This window comes from Aulonocara sp. 'chitande type north' Nkhata Bay, linkage group LG3 (genome assembly GCF_057382095.1).
Source record: "Aulonocara sp. 'chitande type north' Nkhata Bay isolate Kocher_YH1m ecotype deep benthic linkage group LG3, A_spYH_male_GT1.1, whole genome shotgun sequence".
In the NCBI taxonomy this organism is placed as follows: domain Eukaryota; kingdom Metazoa; phylum Chordata; class Actinopteri; order Cichliformes; family Cichlidae; genus Aulonocara; species Aulonocara sp. 'chitande type north' Nkhata Bay.
The window spans coordinates 25450132-25466745 of NC_141346.1; the positions used below are offsets into that span (position 1 = coordinate 25450132).

A 16614-nucleotide genomic window follows, 5' to 3' on the forward strand; every position below is an offset into this window, starting at 1 on the left:
AATAAAATAACACAAGTGTAACTTATAAATACATGTTCATATTTTTATTACACAATCATCCAGGTAAGTAAATTTTCAAAAGTTGATTTTGTTCATCTGAATGTTTTCAGTGGGAGAAATGTTTAGTCACTCATCCAAGTGACTTCTTCAGTCTCAGCTGACTGCAGGTTTCTCCAATCTTATAAACATGAAGGAAAGCTGTGCGTTAAACTGTGATTTAAACTCGATCTAACAGGATTTGATGAAATGAATGTTTCAAAGAGAGTTTTTCTCTCACCTGCAGCCATATTTCCTCCTGCTGCTCTTAAAAACCTTCAGGGCTTCTGATAGTCTGAGCTCTAACAGATCTTCAGGAGTGCTCACGCTGCTTTCAGGGAAAGGTGCCTGTTCTCTAACATATAGATGAGGCTGGTTATAGCTGCCATGAAGGAAGCTCACTGCTCTGCTGCTGATCATGACAGAATCCTTCTAAAAGCATCGAGGCTCAATTCACTTTCACGCTGAAACCCGTAAATCCAACAAACCAAAATCATTAAAACTAGCAAACTAATGCACTTATGTGCATATTTCCAGTGATGCACAAAACACTCATGAGAGCATGGCAGCTAAGGGCGGAGCCAGAAGAGGATTTAGTGGATGCAACACTGGCAACTGTGAGCTCCATGAAACCAGGATCATCTGCAGGATTTGGTGCTGCTGTGGAGGTCACAAAGAACACAAGGAAGGAGATAAAAAAAGTGCAGAATGAGCGACGCAGGCCCAACAACACGAGTCAGATACTGAGGAGGAGACGATGCCAAACTTTTCCTGATGGGACTGAAAAGCATAGTTGTAGTAAAAATGAGCTCTGAGTTGTTGTGGATCTCAGTCTGACTATATTTCATTGTTCTGGAAGTTGCTCACAGACCAAGCACCAATCAGGAGAAGGAATAAGCTCCAGTTTAAAGGCTAAACAGCAGAGCTCTGAGAACACATGGACACCTTTCATCACTCATGTCAACAATCTGGATATAACAAGTTGTTAAATGCAGCTCTGAGCAGTAAAATGCATGTTTCTGATTGTCTTTATCATCTAATGAATTGATGCACTTTCCTGTTTCTTTTGGGTTAGAGTGACATTTGTTAAAATGAGGAGCAGCTTTTTTTTGTTCTGCTAATACAGTTTGATTATAGTGTAAATGTAGAAGATGTGGTGATTAATGGCTGTGTGCTGTTCACGTGGAATGACAACACTGTACAGTAATGTTTCCAACAGCAAACACAGCAAGTGTCGTCACACAGTGTGTGTTAGGTACACTATAGTGTATCAGCGGCTGCTTTGCACGTCATCACTACTAATGTGACACAGATTTCCTGTTTCTGGGATTCCTTGTTAATCCAGTTCCACACATGGCAAACATGGGAGAGCCGCCTGAACAGGACTAGACTGCATTTAAAGGAGGAGGTTACTGTTTGAGGTAAAGCTCCTGGACTCAGGGATGGGGGTGTAGACCAGCCTGACCAACGACAGATGCTGCTCAGGAGCTGGCAGCTCATGATCGTTGCTTCCTGTCGTGGCACTTGCTAAATTCCTGAGCTCAAAAGATTTCTTTCTATAAGTCTATGTTTAAGTCTAAGCAGGCACAGGCATGGCTAGCAGATAGAGTTCTGTAACCCTCTGCTTCATACTAACAAACATGGATAAGTGCTTCAGAGCGCTGTCATCCACACAGTTCTGTGTTTCCATGATGACTTTGTTTGGTAGGACACACAAAAGTGTCTCTTCAGGTTTAATTTGTTCTTCTGATGGTGGAGTTCTTCACCTCTTTTTTCTACAGATGGATCAGCAAAGATCAGAGCCAGTGAGAGAGGGATTTGTTTGGATTAGAGAATCTTTTCCTCGCTGCTGTGCTGAATAAATATATGGAAGAGCAAAGTCATTCAGAAGGAGTTTTCTGTACATTGTGCATAACCCTGGTCAACATCTGTGTTTGGCCATCAGTCTAGCTCAGTAACTGTAGCCTAGCCTCTCAGATCACAGATGAACCCAGTGGAGATACAGCAGCAGTGCAGCTTTGAATCAGCACACGCCTCTGACCTTCCATCACATTCATACATGTGAAAGAGTTTGAAGGGTCAGCTTGTGCTGAGCAGCTTTTCCTGTGCACTCTGACTGAGTTAAGGGGCTCTTTGGGAATCTACAGTACTGTGCAAAAGTCTGGAGCCAGCCCTCATTTGTTTCTAGTCTGCTGTGAAATGCATGCAGTGAAATGTGCAAAAACACATAGAAATACAGAAAATCAAAAGGCAGAAACAGTCAGTGTTTAGTTTTTTCACAGCCTGAACACTTACTGCCTGAACTCACAAACAAGAACTCTTTGTTTCTGTTTCTTTCACAGAGACTTGTTGATGCATGGCAGCTGTTATTTTTAGCATTTCTTGTGGATCCAACAAGAGAAATGGGAGCAAACGATGTGTTTCCATGACAGGCTGGTTGTATTAGAGCAGCTCCAGATGCAGTTTAAACATCTGTCATGTCATTTTATTTATAGAACACCTTTCAAGACGACCATCACAAATTGCTTCACCACAAAAAACAGAGCATAAAAAAGAGTGAAATTAAAGTGTACAAAGATGAACATCACACTCGTTCATCCTCGAGTTAGAAGCCCTTTCATGCTTGAATGCTTCAGAGGTCAGAATTCAGAAGATTCATAAAGAAATTGAAACTGGAGCTTCTCAGTCATCCAGGTCGTGTTAGTCATCGATGAATAGGAACACCTAGTCATCCAGCAAAAAAAAAAAAGAATCATGTTGTCAATAGGATCATTTTTATCTCTCACAGAAAGTGTGACTGCATCTATAGACTTGGAACAGAGTGAAACTTTGCAGTAGAAATGCTCCAAACAAAGTAAGCAGTCTGGGTGTGGCTGATATTAGATGTCTGTTCACACTGGCAGATACAACAAGAGAACTTTACTCTGAACCAGTCTGAAATCAAACAATGATGAAGGTCAAAAGCTTTAATCAAATTAACATTAGATTATAAAAACAAAGATCTGTTTCTACACAGTAAAGTCTGTACATGATCAGGATCCATGAAACGTGTCAAACTTGTTTCATTTGTCTTCATCTGATTTTTCTAGTTTCCAGAAATCTTGTAATATAATGCTCTATTTTAGGTGGAGAAACTAATTGTGAATCAGAATATAATACAGTGTTTGTTGTTTTTGAATCATGGGGTGTGGAGTCCAGATGAACTCTTTTTTCCCCATCTATGTGAGCAAGAAAATAATGTTTAAACATGTTTAAAATTCAGATTAATTAAGTTTATCCTGAAGTTAACACCTCATTTTAATTTGCTGAGGAGAATAGAGACAACATGTTAGCAGACCAGAATAGTAGTATCTGACTCTCACACTTTGTCTGATGTATACATAAAACCAGAAAGAAGGATAGAGCAGACAGAGTAGGAGTTTCATCACAGCTGAACTGTGTTTGATTATGTTCGCCTGTAATAGTCACTCTTCACTGAGGAGAAAAAACTGTGTCACAACAATTTAACTCAACAACATTAAGAAGCAGATCATACAGGCTGTAAGTGGGGAGCAGGAAAAGAAGGAAGCTTATATGAATCACTTACTGTTCACTGTGTTCTTTCTGGACAAAAAAGATATGAATTAACTTTAGAAGAATTTTAACCTTTTAATAATTTTTCGTGTCTGTTACAGAAAAAAAACAAGAATGATCGTCAAACTGGAACTTCAGGTTTCAATGTTTACAGTCGGATGTGGGAGCTGTAACAAGCTTACAGGTCATTTCAGTTTCTTTGATTGTCTACACAACACAGCTGAAGGACATGAAAAGAACAGTCTCGTGCTCTGAGAGACTTAGTACTGTTGCTAATAATGTTTAAATATGTCCACCTCATTTTTGTCAGTTAGCTTTTAATTCAGTTGTTGCATTTTAAAATATGTCCCTATAGTATGGAACATGACACATGCAGCAGGCCAAACACGATTTGGAACACTTTAAACAGTGAAACAAATGATTACCACAAAAACTGAAAAATAAATGCTTATCTGGCATTATTTGCACTTGCAAATGATGATACAAAACGGTGGTCATATTAACATTATGCGATATAAATATTGCTGCTGATTTGTAAAGGATTTGTCTCTGATATTTAAAATATAAGCTGAGAAATAAAGGTGTGTTTAAGTGTGTATGGGCCGTATATGCCACATGCTGTTCTGCACTGGGTGTCCCATCTACACAGCAGGATGAGCTGCTGGCTCTAATACCCTTTCATTAATCATTGGACTAATTTGTTTTCACAGTGCTGCGCTGACAGGTTCTTATTATGGCACAGAGAGGCTAAAGGACACTGTGTGCATGTGCGTCTGTGTGTGTGTTTGCACGTGTGCTTCCAAGAGTGTGACAGAGAAAAAAAAGGCTGAGCTGGTCTTACAGTCTTCTGCTTTCAAATGGACATGAAGAACATATTTTGTTTTAGTATTGAAAAAAAAGTCTTCAGCTACTCAAAAGTTGTCAAATGTTGCATAAATTATCTACTGGATGTGTGACTTGGGTATACACGTTTGCGGTACTTTTGGTTGTTGTTGCATTGTGTGTGAGAACAGTACACCCAGCCCGTATGCTGGGACCTCAGGGAGGGGACGGAGCTGAGAAAGGTGATTTTTCTAATTCAGTGGAGGTTTAAATAAACAGTAAATATCAGAAAGATACGCAAAAGTTCTGAAAGGTTGATCTGTGGAGTTTACATTTACATGCTTACATTCCTCACAGTCTTAAAACTTCCTCACAAATCCTAAAAGTACAAAAAAGAAACCATATTAAGCAAAAACTGAACAAAATCATTAGAATCATTTATTTACAGGAGAAAAGAAAACAGAAAGGAAGAGAAGAGAAAAAAAGAAAACGAAAAAAAGGGAAGAGGGAAGGAGAAAAAAAGGAAAAAGAAAATAAATAAATAAATAAATAAATATGTCCACCTCCCCTGAAATCACAGCTCGGTGTGAATGGAGCTCTCTCTGACTGCTGACACTAACACTGTTATCAACAGTATGTTTTTACTTCAAATAAGTGCTTTCTATTGTATATAGAGACACAGAATGATAGAAAAACTGATTGGATTTCTTTATGGGATCATGTCTGTACTGGAGTTAAGAGGAAGCAGTCTGTTTCCTGAACCTGGTGGTTTGTGAGAAGTTGTATGGCAGATTTAAAGTAAATTAACCAAGAAAGTAAAAACAAAAATGATCCTGTGTTCCATGGAAAGAGACAGAAGGAAGTTTCACTTTTCACATCAGAGTCCGTTTGTCAGGAACTTGAAAGATGTTGTTTCTGCTCTGTGATGTTTGTACCAGATGTTCAACTCTTATTTTAGGACAAACTTTGATCACTCCTCTGTTTGAAGACAGATCCACATGAATATAGATTATTGATTGACTGAATCCACACTGGTTATCAGTCAGTAACTCTGCACTAAAGCATTTGTTACTGTGATAAAGTCTTTAAATCAATCTGTATGAAACTTTAGTCACTGATCAGTAATCTGATGGAACCAGGGGCGATTTTAACAACAAAAGTTTAGATAACCCCTCCCCCCTCCCAAAATGGTTTGTTCCAGCTCGCCTCTCCCCTGCCCTGGCTCTGGCACGGTTGCTCCCAGAGCAATAGTGGCTGAGACGCAGCGGAGCGGAGGTGTGAGTGCTGGCTTAAAACAGCACATGTTAGCTGCATTTAACCTTCAGTTACTCTTTATATAGTTAGGTCGGAGTCAGACCGTGTTTCTTTTTAACTGAAAAACATTACCCCAGGTAACCTGCAGGGTTGAAAACGTGTTTCCCGACAATGTTTGCGACCCTACAATCCGTCCTGCTCTGTAGTAAAATCAGCGATATTTGACCGTCCTGTTGCTCCCATTGAAATTTATACAGCCTATTTAAAATCTAAAACTTAACATCATCTGTACCTGTTTGAAATGTGATGAGAGAAGCTGGTTATTTTGTCATATGTGCCGATATTGAACCCAAGGTACTAACTAGCTGACTGGATTCCCATTAACCTTATAACTCCTGTTGTGTGTGTGCGTGTGTGTGTGCGTGTGTAACACACCCCAAGCAAGAGGGCGGCTGACAGATTATGTCTGGTTCTGAAAAAAACAGATAAATCATGAGATGGACGACAGGTAGTGTGTTTCCTCTCTCGCTTCTGCCAGATCTCTATTTAAACACATTCATGTGTTCACAACAGGTTGCAAAAACTTCTTAACATCTCTGTCTCACATTCCCAAAGCCCAAAATCAGAATAAACTAAAATAGTATAGTAATAGTATAAACAAAAATCTAAACAGTCATCTCTGTTGTTTGTTACTAAGAGCTATTAATCACGCTTTTTTCACACATCGTTTGATAAAGCAAACATTCCAGTACTGTACCATATACTAATGGTGTATCTGTGTAGTGGAAATCTCCACATCAACATTGCAGAGCGATTAGAATTATTATAGGTTATTACATTAACTTTAGACAATAACAGTGACAACACATCAAACTGTCTCTGCGAACACATTAACTCAAATATACAGGAGCCGTGGTGTACTTTTGTTACAAGAGGGTGCCTTATGTTTAGAAAACAACAAAGCTAACAGCTACTCTAGGATGTGGCGAGCTAAGCTAGCTCCCACTCTCGATCGTAACACATTTCAATGAGCAAAACAGACAAATACAGATCCCAGCAAAACAAACTGCTGGTCAGGTTTTACCCTTCAATTCAATTCAATTTTATTTATATAGCGCCAAATCACAACAAAAGTCGCCTCAAGGCGCTTCATAGATACAGAGAAAAACCCAACAATCATATGAACCCCTATGAGCAAACACTTTGGCGACAGTGGGAAGGAAAAACTCCCTTTTAACAGGAAGAAACCTCCGGCAGAACCAGGCTCAGGGAGGGGCGGCCATCTAACTATATGCTTTAGCAAAAAGGAAAGTTTTAAGCCTAATCTTAAAAGTAGAGATAGTGTCTGTCTCCCGAATCCAAACTGGAAGCTGGTTCCACAGAAGAGGGGCCTGAAAACTGAAGACTCTCCCTCCCATTCTACTTTTAAATACTCTAGGAACAACAAGTAGGCCTGCAGAGCGAGAGCGGAGCGCTCTAATAGGGTGATATGGTACTACAAGGTCATTAAGATAAGATGGGGCCTGATTATTTAAGACCTTGTATGTGAGGAGCAGGATTTTGAATTCAATTCTGGATTTAACAGGAAGCCAATGAAGGGAAGCCAAAACAGGAGAAATATGCTCTCTCTTTCTAGTCCCTGTCAGGACTCTTGCTGCAGCATTTTGGATTAACTGAAGGCTTTTCAGTGAGTTTTTTGGACATCCTGATAATAATGAATTACAGTAGTCCAGCCTGGAAGTAATAAATGCATGAACTAGTTTTTCAGCGTCACCTTATTTGGTATGTAGATTATGTGGACCACATGTGTGGCCTTATTACTTACTAACCTGAAAAAAACAGATAAATCATGAGACGGACGACAGGTAGTGTGTTTCCTCTCTCGCTTCTGCCAGATCTGAAGACGAGCAGTAGCGTCACACTAAACCATCTCACTGGGGCGGAAGTGCCCCCTTGTGGCGTAACTAGGGATCGCACCACATGTTGGATCTCCAACAAAATCACAAGATTAAGGCCCTTCCTTAACAAAACTACACCTAAAAGCTTAAATCACATAATGTGACCACACATTACAGTGTGTCACACGTGCGTGTGTGTGTGTGTGTGTGTGTGTGTGTGTGTGTGTGTGTGTGTGTGTGTGCACAGAGACAGCCAGGTTCATAATGAATATGAAGACGTTTTTTCAAAAACAGGAGCCACATTCAGGTAAAAGTGTGAGATCAAATGATCCATCAATAAAGGATAATGTTGGATCAGTGTTTCAATATTTATATCCTTTATTAGATGTACATGTGGTCTGGTTATTTGCCTTTTGGTTGAAAGTACATTGAGAGAGGACTTTTTTTTTATTAGTGATCTTAATAGTATTTTTTAATCTAATTGAATACAATCTATTTGTGTATGATTGTCAGTCCAAAGAGGGAGAGAGGAAAGAGGGGAACATGAGGAGAAAGTACAAGTTCAGGAAGAACCAGGTAAGAAAACAGACAGGGAACAGTGACAGGCAAAACAGAAACTGTTAAACTGACAAAGAAAAAACAAACAAACAAACTTTACTCATACAATCTCAAAGTTGTGTTCTCCCTATATTAAAGCTGCTATACAGAGTCTGCAAAACAAACTGGGTTGTCAGCCCTGGCACTGCATTACCATATTGAATCAGTCAGAGGAAGTCACGGTTGCCAAGAACTTTTTGAAGCTCAAGAGTGAGGCTGGTGCCATCCCAGATATGCTAACATTGTACAATCTTCTGGATAATCAGATCTTCCCCACACTGAAAACTGTTATTCAGGTTGCCCTAACAAACCCAGTTAGCAGCTGTAGCTGTGAAAGGTCGTTTAGTGTCTTGAGTCAGCTCCATACCTGGCTGAGAAGGACCATGGGTCAAAGCAAACTCCAGCACCTGGCTGTGATGTCAGTTGAGAAAGAGATGCCTGAGAGACTTGACCACCAAAATGTGATAGACAGATTTACCAACCTCAAGCTGAGGCGACATAGGTTAAAAGAAAAGAAAAAATCTGCAGAGTCATAGCATCTGCAGTAAAGATCTTTTCATACATTGTATACATTGTACCAGAGGCCAAGGTGTCTCAGTTTGTCTAATTTTGTAATAATATTTTGTACATTTCAAGGACTCTTCTATTTTTGCAGTGTATTTTCTATGTATCTGTATTATATTATACATACACATTAAAAGTGAATCTCTGTCCAAAAAATGCACTCAGTTTACTTTTTACTCGCTTTGAGCATCATTCATTATTCTCCTCCAGTAATTAAGATTAGAATATGTATTTTTTAAAATTCCAATCCATTCTTCTTTAGCAGCATTTAAATAACCTTTATCTGATTTGATGGTTTTGTTACAGACTTTTCAAAAAAGCTTTTTGCTTTTCTTTCACAAATGTGGGGATTCAATTGTGTTAAAATGTACAAAACAGTGATGTCATGTTTTGTGACGAGGACCCAGGCACAGAGAGACTTGATGAATTTAAGAATCTTATGATTTAATAAAGAAATTTGCAGACTTGCACAGAGAGGGTAAAATTATGATGAGTGAAAATGGAGATGAAGACAACAGACGATGAGGACAGGGAGGAACAGGGGTTTAAATGCACCAAGGAGACAGTCAGAGGGAACTCAGGACAACTGGAGACATTTAAGGATGCAGGGACTGACAGAGACGGGGAAGACGTCTCCTTATGACGAGTAAAGTTGACCTTGCCTGGATGGGCAGCTCTCTGGGTGCTCAGCACCCCCAAAGTAGTGATGGTAAATTTGATTCGAGTTTTAATGAGTCACTCACCAAAGTGAATCAGTTTTTTGAGTCATTTGATTCACTGAGTCAGTTGACCAGAAAGTGCAAAAAATGTACATTTTCATGTATATCCTACTGCTAAGATGAGTGATTCTAAAAGAAAACAACTATTTTATAGAGCAAAAGCAGCAAAAACATTTCTAAAATTAAGCAATTTCCTATTAAAATTGCTTATTAAACATTTATTTTGTTTATTTTTTTTATTAGTATTTTCCTTAAATGTGTCAAATATATATTTTCTCATCTAAATGTACGCAGCCTTAATGGTCCACAAAGGAGGCGTACTCAAAGACCGCTAAGGCCGGAAGTGCGAGGCTTGTGAAATGGGACGGTCTAGCCTCTGCCCTGCTGCCCAGGTTGCCTAGCAACCATGACACTAACAGCTGGAAACGTTTCATACAGCTTTGTTTGACAGAAATGAAGGAAAACATATTTTGTTCATTTGTTTGTTTGTTTCTACATGAGCTTTGATTTGATAAGTATCTGAGGCTGAGACCCCGAGACTGTGAAATTATGATAGTTGGGCTTCATTTCTGTACTGAACAGTCATTTTAAGATTAGCTAGTAAATAACAATTAGCTCATGTTGTTCATGAGACTAAAGTAATCTCACTTTGGTATTGTAAATATAATATGGCCAATATTAAAGTTATAATTTCAATCATTATTAGTTATTACAGCAGTGAATGACTCTGTTTCAAATACTGAGCTTCAGTAAAGATTCAAGCTGCATTTATTTATATTATTTATATTTCCTGTCGCCTTAAATCTTCACTCAAAGACAGGTTCCTTTGACACTGTATATATAAATGTATTATATATAAGAGACAAATATTGTTCTTTCAATATGTTGGCATTACTAAATTTCTCTCAGTGCTTACTTTAAATATCCATGAAATCATCACAGTCTCTGTAAGATTAAGGTCAACTATTGAACGGTGTATATTTTAAAGTAAAGGCTTTAAAGTCAAGTTAGTACTAACATCGCTAATGTCACATAACTTTGCCAACAGGAATGTTTTAATGTTCTTCGTTATTAAACATTTGCACATAAATAAGTGACATAATATTCAGTACTTACTTTTAACAGTTTACTCTTCGACCGCCCCTCTTCCGCCGTTTTTTTTTCCGGCAAAATTATCCACACCCACCGCCGCGCTATGCATTCTGGGATATGTTGGGCCATGAAGTCTACACCGCCACATCCTTAAAATTCAGGGAAATGAAGGACGTATTTGAGGGCCGCATTTCGAGCAGCCTTTGAATTGGGACAGCCTTCGTCGCATCGCTGTGACGTAATCGGCCTTAAAATGCGGCCTTTAAGGCTGCAGACCCTGAACTGGGATACAGCCAGTGGTCGTGTCCAAATTCATGGGCTGCATCCTCCTGAGGCCGCATTTGTAGACCGATTACGTCACAGCGACGCGCCGAAGGCTGTCCAAATTCGTAGACTCCTCCGAATGCAGCCGACAAATGCGTCCTCCTTTTCCCCGAATTTGAAGGATGGGTCGGCTGTGTCCTTCGTGGCCTACTATATCCCAGAATTCATAGCGCGGCCCAGCCAAACTCCAGTTTCCAACAATGGCGGCCGATACTAAGTTTTAAAATTACTCTTACTCATCTTTCTGGGTCACAAAATAAACTTTTAGCATATTTTCAGGCGAGAAAGTAGCTGTGTAAACATCAAATATCTGCTCGGTTTATCAAGATATCACATATTTGCAAAAGTGCTTCGACGTTTTCGGAGACGTCTGCTACCCACCAGCTCGACAGCTAGCCGGAAGCTCGATGGTCAGTGATGCCGCCGAGAACGGCACAATTCCCGGCACATCATTTTCAGATCACCGTGGACTACTCGGGTTAAACGTAATATATAAGTCACTTAGACAACATAAAAATGTTATTGTTGGGATTTTTTCAGTGTTTTGTTTGTTCGTGAGTAAATCGGTTTGGCTGAGATTAAAGTTATTAGATTAGATAAAATAAAACTTTATTAATCCCCCGGGTGGGTTCCTCCTTGGTTTTTACACAGCTGACTAAATGTCAAATAGAAAACTGATTAAAAAGAAGTATGAGACAGTCGAGAATTTACGCCAGTGTCCTGTTATATTTTAGATAGCAAGGAGCAGACGGCTGAGTTTATTAAACTCCACCGAGACAGCGGCGACGCTAATCAGAAGGCTAGACCGTCCAATTTCACGGCCGTTTACTTCCGGCCTACCCGACCTTCTGAGGACCCGGCCCACACACACACGCCTGCTCTGATATCTATAGCTTCCTATTAAAAGAGAGAGAGAGAGAGAGAGAGAGTGTGTGTGTGTGTGTGTGTGTGTGTGTGTGTGTGTGTGTGTGTGTAACCCATATTTTATTTTCGTAGCTTGCACTGAGGGCTGATTGATTATGTATGTTCTGCCTGCAGCACTGCGGTGTGTTTGTTGACCTTCTTGTAAGCGACACACACAGGGAAGCACGAACTGTAGCACGTTATAGGTGAATAACACCAGCGCAGTCTCTAATGCAGCTCAGGCAGCTTTGCAACTCAGCGCCATCACTGTTGTGAGGTGTTCCTGTTATTTTGTCCACCCCATCCTCATATAAAAATAGAGAGAGAGAGGATGGCATTTGTGCTTTCAGTGAGATGAAACAATAATAGCTTACAGACATGAACACACACGTGCATCTATGCTTGTGGACCTTCTGTGACATGATGCGTAATCCACACAGCTGTGAAGGTAAGTCATACCTTAAGAAAACAGTGATTTGAGGTTAAGGGGATTCCTCTGAAGTGGTGCAAAAGTGTGAAACAAGTCAGAAAGAAGTTGTTTAATGTTTGTGTGCATGGACATGTCTGGGGATAAATGTATGCTCACCACCTCAATGAACTCAAGCAACAAGGAGCAAAAGTCCTTACTGATGCGAGACCAGTGAAGTCATACAGGAAACAATTACTTCAACTTATTTGTGTGTTTGTTTGCTGTTGTGAAACTGTAAGTAAAGAGTGGAAGGTGGATCTAGCTGAGAATCTGCACGTTTACTGAGCAATGTCTTGTGATTGACATGTCATTAGCTAAAAACTATGAACTAGTTACCACTCTTTCCTGATGCCTGAGTGTAATATACAAAGAGAACCTAATATTTTGTTCAATATGACAACAAACCATTGAGCGGTGAACACATCAGAAAAATGCTTGCTTGATCTTGTCACATGGTCATTGGTCATTTTACCATACACTCCTTTTTGACTTGACCAGTAGTCTTTTCACAATCACAAGGGTATTTTGCAATGACCCTGGTGAAGGCCACAGGGGGAAATGTGTTGGTCACGCATTAAAACTGGTTCCTAATACTTTAAGTTTCACTGGAGTCTTCATGTCATTAGATCTTTGTCTTCGCCATGAACCTTGAAAGTTGTTCCAGAAAGGTTTGTTGCTATTTTAATGTAAAGAACATGGTTATTTCTGTTGCAGCAGCTGTTATAAATGCAAAACTAAAATGCAAGATTCTTTTGAGTAATTAACTTTTTGCAGGAATATCTGTAATTATATGTGCAGACTCTGCTGACTGTTCAAAGCAATGCAGTGGCATTTATCTAGTTCTCATCCTGTTACAGCAACATCGATTACTGCCTATAAAAGCAATAAATAAATAAATAAAAGCAACCAGCATATGTCTGCTAACCTAACCCTGCTCTCTACATATGCTTTGATTTGGTCAGCAGCCTCTGCTGTTCTGACGGTTATTGTTACCTGAGACGTTTCTGTCCAGTGTTCATTAAAGCTGGATTTTTAAAAATTATTTATATAGAAGAAGCAGTAAATAAAAATGGTTAAACACACAGTTTCACTCTCAAACTGCTCCTCTTCCTGGAGTGAAGCACAGCCTGATAACCCTCCCTTTTCTTCCTGCTCTTAAACACAGCACCTCCTCTCTGTCCACGTGTTTCCTCGTTCCCTCCCCTCAGATCTGCAGTTTGAAGATGGGTGTAACCAACATGTGGTGACATGTAAGAGCTGACAGGCTCCATTCACTGCAGAAACATGTTGTTGAGATCAGAGCTCAGACTAGTTTCAGTTATAAGGAAGAGAAACTCACACAGTCACTGACACTGAGAGGAGAAATGGCGCAGAAAGGAGTTCAGCTGGACCGAGAAACCTTCTCTTGTTCCATCTGTTTGGATCTACTGAAGGATCCGGTGACTACAGCCTGTGGACACAGCTACTGCAGGAACTGTATTAAAAGTTTCTGGGATGAAGAGGACAGGAAGGGAATCCACAGCTGCCCTCAGTGTAGGAAGACTTTCATACCGAGGCCTGTCCTGGAGAAAAACACCATGTTAGCAGCTTTAGTGGAGCAGCTGAAGAAGACTGGACTCCAAGCTGCTCCAGCTGATCACTGCTATGCTGGACCTGAAGATGTGGCCTGTGATGTCTGCACTGGGAGGAAGCTGAAAGCCATCAAGTCCTGTTTATCTTGTCCAGCCTCTTACTGTGAGAAACACCTCCAACCTCACTATGATGCAGCTCCATTAAAGAAACACAAGCTGGTGGCCCCCTCCAAGAAGCTCCAGGAGAACATCTGCTCTCGTCATGATGAGGTGATGAAGATTTTCTGTCGTACTGATCAGCAGAGTATCTGTTATCTCTGCACGATGGATGAACATAAAGGCCATGAAACAGTCCCAGCTGCAGCAGAAAGGACTGAGAAGCAGAAGGAGCTCGAGGTGAGACGACTAAACATCCAGCAGAGAATCCAGGAGCGAGAGAAAGATGTGAAGCTGCTTCAACAGGAGGTGGAGGCCATCAATGGCTCTGCTGATAAAGCAGTGGAGGACAGTGAGAAGATGTTCACTGAGCTGATCCGTCTCCTCCAGAAAAGAAGCTCTGATGTGAAGCAGCAGGTCAGATCCCAGCAGGAAACTGAAGTGAGTCGAGTCAAAGAGCTTCAGGAGAAGCTGGAGCAGGAGATCGCTGAGCTGAAGAGGAAAGACGGTGAGCTGGAGCAGCTCTCACACACAGAGGATCACAACCAGTTTCTACACAACTACCCCTCACTGTCAGCACTCAGTGAGTCTACACACTCATCCAGCATCAATATTCGTCCTCTGAGCTACTTTGAGGATGTGACAGCAGCTGTGTCAGAGACCAGAGATAAACTACAGGACATTCTGAGAGAGGAATGGACAAACATCTCACTGACAGTCACTGAAGTGGATGTTTTACTGTCACCAGCAGAGCCAAAGACCAGAGCTGGATTCTTAAAATATTCACGTGAAATCACACTGGATCCAAACACAACTCACAGACGTCTGTTATTATCTGAGGGGAACAGAAAAGTAACATTTATGAACCAACAACAGTCTTATTCTGATCATCCAGACAGATTCACTGGATGGTTTCAGGTCCTGAGTAGAGAGAGTCTGACTGGACGTTGTTACTGGGAGGTGGAGGGGAGAGGAAAACTGGTTTATGTAGCAGTTGCATACAAGAATATCAGCAGAGCAGGGGGGGCAATAAATGTTTTTTTGGATATAATGAAAAATCTTGGGCATTAGATTGTGACACAAGCAGTTATACATTTCGGCACAACAATATCCCAACTGTCCTCTCAGGTCCTCGGTCCTCCAGAGTAGGAGTGTACCTGGATCACAGAGCAGGTATTCTGTCTTTCTACAGCATCTCTGAAACCATGACTCTCCTCCACAGAGTCCAGACCACATTCACTCAGCCGCTCTATGCTGGACTTTGGCTTTGGTTAAATGGAACCACTGCAGAGTTGATTAAAGTCAAATAGAGAAGACAGGTTCATGTTGATCCCTGACCATTATATGTACTTGTGTAGTTTCTAAATGAGGCTTTACATTTTAGAAGCTGAGAAGTTCAGTGGTCCATTGATGTGTGAAAATAATATTGCACTGATTCAAACTGTACTAACATTTATATACCTTACATCAATATAAATCTGAATTTGTTCTTATGGCTGATAATCATGTGAGTTTAAATGATACTACTCTTCATATTCAGCATGTTTGAAATCTGTCATCAGTCTGTATGACTGAATCACAGGGGTTAGAAGTTTGTAGGTCACGATGCAGGTCTCACACTATACGGCCCGATGCTCTAATGCGACCTGAGTGCTCACACTGTGCGTCCATAACATGAAGCCTATAACACAAAATCTGTCTCAGCACAGTGCAGTCCATCACCAGTGTTCGGTCCTCCAGCACCAGCTGGACTGGTTAAAACAGCAGAACACAGGATCCATCAGACAAGCGACTCAGAATGAGTTGGACAATGCTGCGGTCGAGGTACTGCAACTAAATGACTTGGATGTGTGTGAAAAAGTACTCTGGAAACCTTCAGAGATACCTGACTCTTGAACGATGGGGGATTATGAAAAGATTGTAGTGACTTAAATGTGCCTGATGGAGTTAGTAAGGGTGCCGCTGTGCCTCGAGCTGATGACAGCACCATAGAAACGGATGTGTTAGTGGAGGAGGTTTGGACACACGTCTGCTTTAATGTGTTTTGCTATTAAAAGATGACAGAATGTTTTATTTACACTAATAGTTGTTAATAAATAGGTTTTGCTGAATCAAATTATGTTCTGATATTGTTTTTGTATCATCGTTACATAACATCAATTTCCACATTGTACACATGCAGTTATAGTGATGACAGACACATTAGTAACGATGATGTGAGACACTTACTGACATGTACAGATGGATTTTCTAAGTATGCATGCAGGTGTCTTCAAACCAAGGCAGGAGCATCTGTTGCATCTGCTTTTGAGGAGGAGTGAGGGACGTGTACCTGTTAAACTTCAAATAGATGAAGGCGAGGAGTTTAATAATAAACATTTGCATCAGCTGATGGTTCAGTTTAACATCACACATTGATTAAACCAAGTTTTGTGGAACGTTTTAACAGAAGCTTTAAGGGCCGTATGTGAAAATACTTCACATCTGTTAACTTATGAAGACATGTAAACATGGTCCAGGACCTTGTGCTGTCAAGGCCAAGCAGCCGGTGTAAAGAGGTTGGAGCCAAAAGCTGACTCAGTACATGTTTGTTTGATTTGAAGGAAAACTTTATTTATCGCACGGATCAGAAAGGC

The 16614-nt window shown here is 40.5% G+C and overlaps 1 pseudogene; it reads left to right on the forward strand.

Moving 5' to 3' along the window:
* Positions 1 to 13615: 13615 nt before the first annotated feature.
* On the forward strand, positions 13616 to 16034 carry LOC147334786 (tripartite motif-containing protein 16-like; annotated as a pseudogene).
* Positions 16035 to 16614: the final 580 nt, after the last annotated feature.